The sequence below is a fragment of the Bactrocera dorsalis genome, chromosome 6 (genome assembly GCF_023373825.1).
Source record: "Bactrocera dorsalis isolate Fly_Bdor chromosome 6, ASM2337382v1, whole genome shotgun sequence".
In the NCBI taxonomy this organism is placed as follows: domain Eukaryota; kingdom Metazoa; phylum Arthropoda; class Insecta; order Diptera; family Tephritidae; genus Bactrocera; species Bactrocera dorsalis.
In genome coordinates this window covers 23,887,390-23,894,963 of record NC_064308.1, presented here as the reverse complement: position 1 = coordinate 23,894,963, position 7,574 = coordinate 23,887,390, and the positions used below count along the sequence as shown (strand labels likewise).

At 37.5% G+C, this 7,574-nt stretch overlaps 1 pseudogene; it reads left to right on the top strand.

Moving 5' to 3' along the window:
* The first annotated feature begins 347 nt into the window (after window positions 1-347).
* On the top strand, window positions 348-4,618 carry LOC125779522 (uncharacterized; annotated as a pseudogene).
* The last annotated feature ends 2,956 nt before the right edge of the window (window positions 4,619-7,574 follow it).

Below are 7,574 nucleotides of genomic sequence, written 5' to 3'. Positions count from 1 at the left end.
CAGACAAAGCTTTAGTTCCACCTGTATTATTTACGTATAATTGGCTATGTCTCCTTATCCGTTGCTGCTAGGCTAACTCTAATGTATTATTTCAACATGTACTTCCTAGATAAAGCATGATTTGTTAAACCGGATGCATCTAAATTGGGTGTAATAAAATTAATAATTAACACAACTACGTAGGTTGCCCTTTATATTTCGGTAATATGTAGAGAACAAAAAGTAATAGTACAAGTATATTCACGCTGCGATGCATTAGCTTGTGCGAGTTCACCTGCAGTCTGTGATCGTCCGGTAATTACAAATCATTTGCATAAAGCCTTCGCTGACTTATATTTGATCGTCTGGCCAGTGACATTTTTCTTTCATATAAGAAATCAATTAAATTGAAAAAATTGCATTTATTACGAAAGAATAAAACACCTGTATGTACAAAATGTACTCTGAAAGTATTCGACGCAGTACCCGCCGGGGGAAGCAAAGGAAGAGGAAGACCTCCACTCCGTTGGAAGAACCAAGTGGAGAAGAACCCGGCTTAGCTTGGAATTGGCGCCACGTAGCGAAAAGAAGAAACGACTGGCGCGCTGTTGTTAAAAAGGAGAAGAAGGATATGAAACACCGACGAGTCCCTACAAAACTAAGTATTCACAAACATATACATAGTACACATTTGAACAATTTAAGACTCACCATTTGGATGAATGCACTTAACAATACTTTTGTTTAAAACTATAGAAAATAGTATTGCGCGAAATATCTCAGAAACATCGGGTATTGGCTCAACCAGGGTTGTTTTCTTAGAGCGCGGCTGTAGACGGCCAACACAAAAAGGAGTATTACGCGAAAGTACTTCAATCACCTTCGGATATTGGCTCGACCAAGGTTTCTTTTTTTGCGAGTGCCTGTAAGTCACTAACACAAAAAGGAGTATTACGCGAACAGGTCTTCATATACTCAATTAAAGCATGAAAAATAATGAATTTTTTTAATAAAAAAGAAAAAATAGTGCGAAAATACAAAAAAGAAAACGCTGTTGTTGAAAAATTCTTCATATTTGCTTTCTAAAATATGGCAACGTTCGCTTTTATTTTACAATTTTATAACGGAACTCTGTAAACAGTCTCTAGTCACTATTTGGGGCATTTTTAGCTAAAGTTTAAATTTGTGACTAGTTACTATTCACTGAACAGTCTCTATCGTTAGTCACAAAATATAGTCTCAAATTTGTGAACTGATACTTATAGCGCGATTCTCCTGCAAGACGGAGGTAACAGATTGCACAAACACATAGAAACATTTTCAGCCGTTCACTAACACTGTTACATTTTCTGGAATTTTCAATCAAATGGGATAATACGTAAGTAAAATAGAGAAAAACTATCGACATTCTAAACATATTGTAATGTTAACTAGCTAGAATAGGAGAGACGAATACCCAATTTTTCAAGAAGAAGAAAACGAAAAGCGCAGTTTCAAGAATGATAAAAACAAAGATTGCACCAGGGATAATGGGATGCCCAACTTATTCCAGTGTGAGAGCGCCTCAAAATAAGCGTTTTTTATAACATTTTCCATTATGGCCAGATCGAACAAAATAAGAATTTTTGGGCATTTTAAATTAAAATACCCAACATTTATTACGATTGCAAATTATTATAAATTGGACTTTTAATATATGGCGAAACTACTTAATTCCTTTTTTATGATTTTATGGTATATTAAAACAACTGACTTTCGATCTTCAATACTTAATAAGGTGAATTAAGCCTGTTAGCTCTCAATTAATAAATGTTTTTAATCAATTTTAATAGAAAATTAATTCTATTATGCATCAAATTAGAAAACGTTTCATGAAATATATTTAAATTTCGCATTTTCTTTGATTTTCATTGTTTTAAATTTTTATTAGCGATCTTGAACAGCGGCAACAAATTCCTCCGTTCACATATATTTTTGGTATAATTTCAATCTGGCCGTTCCAGTCATTCCAATTGCAAAACGTCAAGACCTACCCAATCCAGTCAACTGTCAAAGTTCGGTAGGTGAGCGGCTCTCACATTTCCAGTGACAGGAGAGTTGGGGATCTCTTTATCTCTGGATTGCACAATGACGAGTTCAAATTTTGTTCGTTGTTCGTTGTATTGCAGGCATACAAAATCACGAATATCATCAAAAGTTAACATCAATATAAGTGAATATTTTATAGTGAGCATTTACGTACATATTCATTTAATTGAATTTTCATTGTATTATTTAATTTTGTCTCTTTGCTGTGTTTGTTTCAACCATATACATTTATGTAAATAAAAAGATTGAATATTTTGTAACCAAGTATCAATACACTAAATGTGTATTTATTGTCTTATTTAATTTTCTTTTTTTACTACACATATGTGCAATTAAGTTTTTATTTAAGGAACGAAACCTAAAATATATTCTAGCTCTGAAAAATAATTATTTTATTTTCGAGCTACAATTTACAAAATTACTTAAATCTATGTGCTTCTGGAGGTAATTTGTGCATATATGCAAATCAGTACCATTGACGTCGTCAAATACTGCTTGCAAGGCTCTCATATGCTCTGTTAACATATGTATCTGTTGGATAGAACCATCAAATATTGTGGTACCGTCACCATCGTCTGGCGGCCATACAGGTATAATGTATTAATATATACATAAATATATTAGTATTTGCATAAAAAAAAATATATTTATGTTTTTCAGATATAATCCAAAAGCTGGATGCCATTGAGACCCGTCTCGCTGCAATTTAAAAGTCTCTAACAAACAAAGTAAGTAACGCAGTATTACATTACCAATTTAAAACAGAAGCTAATTTTTATATATTAATTTTCTAGATGCCAGAAAAGGCCGAGATGCAGACGCGGAGTAAATTATTGCGCGCATGCTGCGTCATAGCGGCAAAGACGAACCTTTCAATTAGCCGCATCACCGGTGACTTGGAGGACGAGCATTACTTGGAGCTTGCTTCGAAACTGCCCATGTCATCGGAGGAGCACGTGCGCTTCGTGGAAGACAAACTTTCACAAAAGGAAAGCACGGATAATATGGTAAATATTTTGTTTTTAAATATTATGCGATTGTAATATATTTTACTGTAATTTTTTTTTTTTTACAGATGCGGCTAATATTGAAGTCAAAGGGCGCAAAAGGCAGTGTTGACGGCGTACTGCGTGGTATGTTTTCTGACGATTTAATGTACCACTACAATTTAGAGGGGCGCAAGGAGAAGGAATCCCCACTAAAGCTAAAGCGCGTAGGGTTAGTTTTTGGTAGGTTTTTTTTACTGTCATATATTTGAATGCCTTAACTTATAACGTTTCATTTTAGATATATTTCCTGACAAGGATAAAAACACTATCTGTGGGGAGCTCTGGAGATTTGTGACCTTAAGCCACAATCGTTTTTAACAAAAAACATAAACTTAAGGCTAAATTAATATAAGTTTTCTTATTATTAATTACATATACATATATATTAGCTTTAAGTTGTAAATCTTAGTTTTAAGTTGAACATTAGTTCTAAGTTGTACATATTAGTTTTAAGTTGATGTTTCTAATATCACTTTTAAAAATATGAATTATTATAATTTAAATTTTTATACTGAAATAACCTTAATCTTATGTTTAAGTAAATGTTTATTATTAAATAAAACGAAATAATAAAAAAACTGAATTTTATTTAAAAAAAAAATTAAATTTGCTAGAAGTAACAAATGGGTAACAGATAGGGTTGTTACTGCTTGTTCTTGCTAACATGCGTATATGTTAAAGGTAACAAACTGTGAACCAAAATAATGTTACAAAAAGTAGTATTAAGTTGTATTTGTATTACTATATGCATCCCTGATTATGAACAATAGCTGTAGGTATATGGAATAGCATTTGTCTTGTTGTAGACATCTGGCGCCACGGCTGTCTGCTTGTCGAAACAATAGACATCTGGCGCCGCACTGTCTGCTTGTCTAGTTAAACAAATGCTGAGTCGGGCGCCGCGACTGTCTGCTTGCGTCTGGCGCCGTATAGCCGTATGTTCTGGTAATTTCCAGACGCGATATTCTAGAAGGACACGTCGGCATCAGCGAGAAGTGCGTGGCTATATAAGCCGTGGCAGCGCCAACGTAATCAATCAGTGCTAAGAGTAAACTGCTATAGTGTAGACGAGTTGTGAAATAAAGAATTGTTGAATTAAATTAAACAGTGTTGATTTTATTTGTCAATCCAGAGATACGAACCTAACAAAGTAAACTAGCAAGAGTAAATTCGTAACAATTGGTGTCAGAAGTGGGATTGTCAAATAATCCAAATTCAAGATGGTTAAATTCGGAGAATTGAGAATTCAGCAATTAAAAAAGGAACTGGAGGAGCGTAATTTGCCGATAAGCGGGCAAAAGGCGGATCTGCAGGCACGACTACGTGAAGCAATGGAAGCGGATGGAATTAATGTGGACGAGTTCGAATTTGATGGGCCAGGAACTTCTACAAAGGTAGAAGAAAAATTAGAAGAACAACGAACATCATCAAGTGTAGACACTAACATGCTATTAGTGGCTATTAAGCAAATAGCAGAAAATGCAGTGCAAACAGAAAATCGTTTGGCACAGCAAATAGCAGAAAATGCAATGCAAACAGAAAATCGTCTGGCACAGCAAATGACGCAAATAGCTGAAAATGCAGAAAATGCAGTGCAAACAGGAAATCGTCTGGCACAGCAAATGACGCAAATAGCTGAAAATACATCACAGTTAGAGTCTCGCCTTACACAACAAATGACTGAAAATAATACGCAGTTAGAAAAGCGTTTGGTACAACAGATTACAGAAAGTAATACACAAGTGCAACAGAAAGTTTCAAAATTGGAAGACGAATTAAGCACGTTAAAAAATGACGAAGAAAATTTGAAATCAGAAGTTCTTCATTTGAGTAATCGGATGCGAGAACTGCAACTGCATGGCCCTGCACCATCAACAAATAATCCAAGATTGAAGGCACCCACATTCGATGGAAGTATTCCATTTCAAATTTTCAAACTTCAGTTTGAAAAGACAGCATTGGCTAATAACTGGAATGCAGCGGACAAAGTGGCGTCCTTGTTTGTATCATTGAAAGGACCTGCGGCAGAAATCCTTCAGACTATTCCAGACTGTGAACGGGACAACTATGAGGCATTGATGAGTGCGATAGAAAGACGATATGGTAGTGAGCACCGGAAACAAATATACCAGATCGAACTGCAAAATAGGGGTCAGAAGATGAACGAGTCATTGCAAGAGTTCGCAACTGAAATCGAACGACTGGCTCATTTGGCAAATGCAGATGCACCTGTGGATTACATTGAGAGGGTAAAAATTCAATGTTTCATAAATGGAATTCGTGATGTGGACACCAAACGCGCCACATATGCATTGCCAAAAAGAACGTTTGCTGAAACGGTTTCGCACGCCCTCACACAGGAAACAGCTTCCCTACTAAGTAAACCAGCACACAAGGTACAAAGGGTTGAAATGGAACAACCGGCGCTGATGGAAGAAATATTGAAGACTCTGAAGACAATTGCTGCACCGCGAGTAAATACAACAGGCAGATGTTTCAACTGTGGAAAAGCGGGTCACTTTGCCCGAAATTGCAATATAAAAGTAAACCCATCAAAACGGAAACAACCAACAGATAACGAGGACGAAGCATCCACATCTCACAAGTCGTTAAACTAAAACGGAACAGTTCAAAGGGGCGTGAGCTGGTTCCCACAACTATTTGCCCCGCCATCTCGATATCACAAATAGGTCGCCATGACAACAATCTTACTATCAACGGCATCGTAAATGGACGACTGTCAACGCTTACTTTGGATACTGGTGCCACACATTCAATTATCCGACCGGATGTGGTAAGAGGGACGGTTGAACCATTAGTCGGTTGCAAGCTTCGAACGGCCACCGGGGAGGAAGCAGCTGTCGCGGGAAAAGTGTTTTGCGAAGTCATGATTGGTACCCTGGAAGTTAATCACACCTTCATCGTAGCAGAAATCACGGATGAAATTATAATGGGAGTAGATTTCATGATTGATCACGGGGTTACTTTGGATTTAAACAAGCAAATGCTGTTTTGCCAGAACATGGAGATGCCTATAAACACCGGATATGTGACCAACGTTGAAAGTAAGAGGGTGATTGTTGATGATAACCAGAGTATTCCACCAAAATCTGAGGCGATTGTATGGGCTATAGTGAATGGAGGAGGTGGGACTGAAGAGTTGTGGATTGTGGAACCAACAAAAATAGATACACCCATATTGGTAGGAAGAACGCTTGTGAAAACTAGAGAAGACGCCACCATTCCGGTGAGAGTAGTGAATGAATTCAACACGCCTATAACTCTGAAGAAAGGAGCAGTAATTGGACAGTGCCAGAATATAAGTGCAATAGCACGATGCGAACGGTCACAACAGAAGCCTACTATTGAGCCTCAGCAGATAAGTCCTACACTCCTAAATAATTTGCTGAACGAACTGCATGGAAATGAAAAATTAAAAGCAGAAAAACTATTAGAAAAATACGCATCCATATTTGCAAACGAAGGAAACACAGGAAGAACCGGCATTGTAAAACATCGCATAAATACTGGAGACGCTAAACCAATCCGACAAGCTCCGCGTAGGGTTCCACTAGCAAAACGTGAGGATGCTAACAAAATTATTGAAGACATGCACAAAAACGGTGTAATCGAACCTTCAATAAGTCCATGGAGCTCACCTATCGTCTTAGTTAAAAAGAAAGATGGTAGCACCCGTTTCTGCGTAGATTATAGGAAGTTGAATGATGTCACAAAGAAAGACAGTTATCCTCTACCAAGAATCGACGATACATTAGACACCTTGTCTGGAGCGAAATGGTTTTCTACATTAGATCTACAAAGTGGATATTGGCAAGTCGAGATTGATGAATGTGACCGTGAAAAGACCGCTTTCAGTATGGGCGACGGGTTATGGGAATTCTCTGTGATGCCATTTGGGTTATGTAATGCGCCTGCAACGTTCGAGCGACTGATGGAACATGTGTTAAAAGGACTCAACTGGAAGACATGTTTGGTGTATCTTGATGACATTATCATCATGGGAAAAAGTTTTGATGATCATCTGAAAAATCTAGAGGAAGTCTTTCAGCGAATAGCATCAGCCGGATTACGCTTGAATCCCAAAAAGTGTTCATTATGGAAGAAGCAGGTCACATATCTCGGACATAAAGTGTCAACTGAGGGAATTCACACCGAGGAAGGAAAAATAAAAGCAGTGAAAGATTGGCCTCGACCCACCAACATTCATGAACTCCGCAGCTTCCTCGGCTTATGCACGTATTACCGCCGTTTCGTACCTGGATTTGCGAACGTGGCTAGAAGTTTACATGATTTAACAAAGAAGAATCGCCCGTTTGTATGGCAGTTGGAACAAGAAAAAGCGTTTGAGCAGCTTAAGGAACTACTTTGTACGGCGCCGATGTTGGCTTATCCAATACCTGGAAAGAAATTCATCCTGGATACAGATGCGAGCGCTTA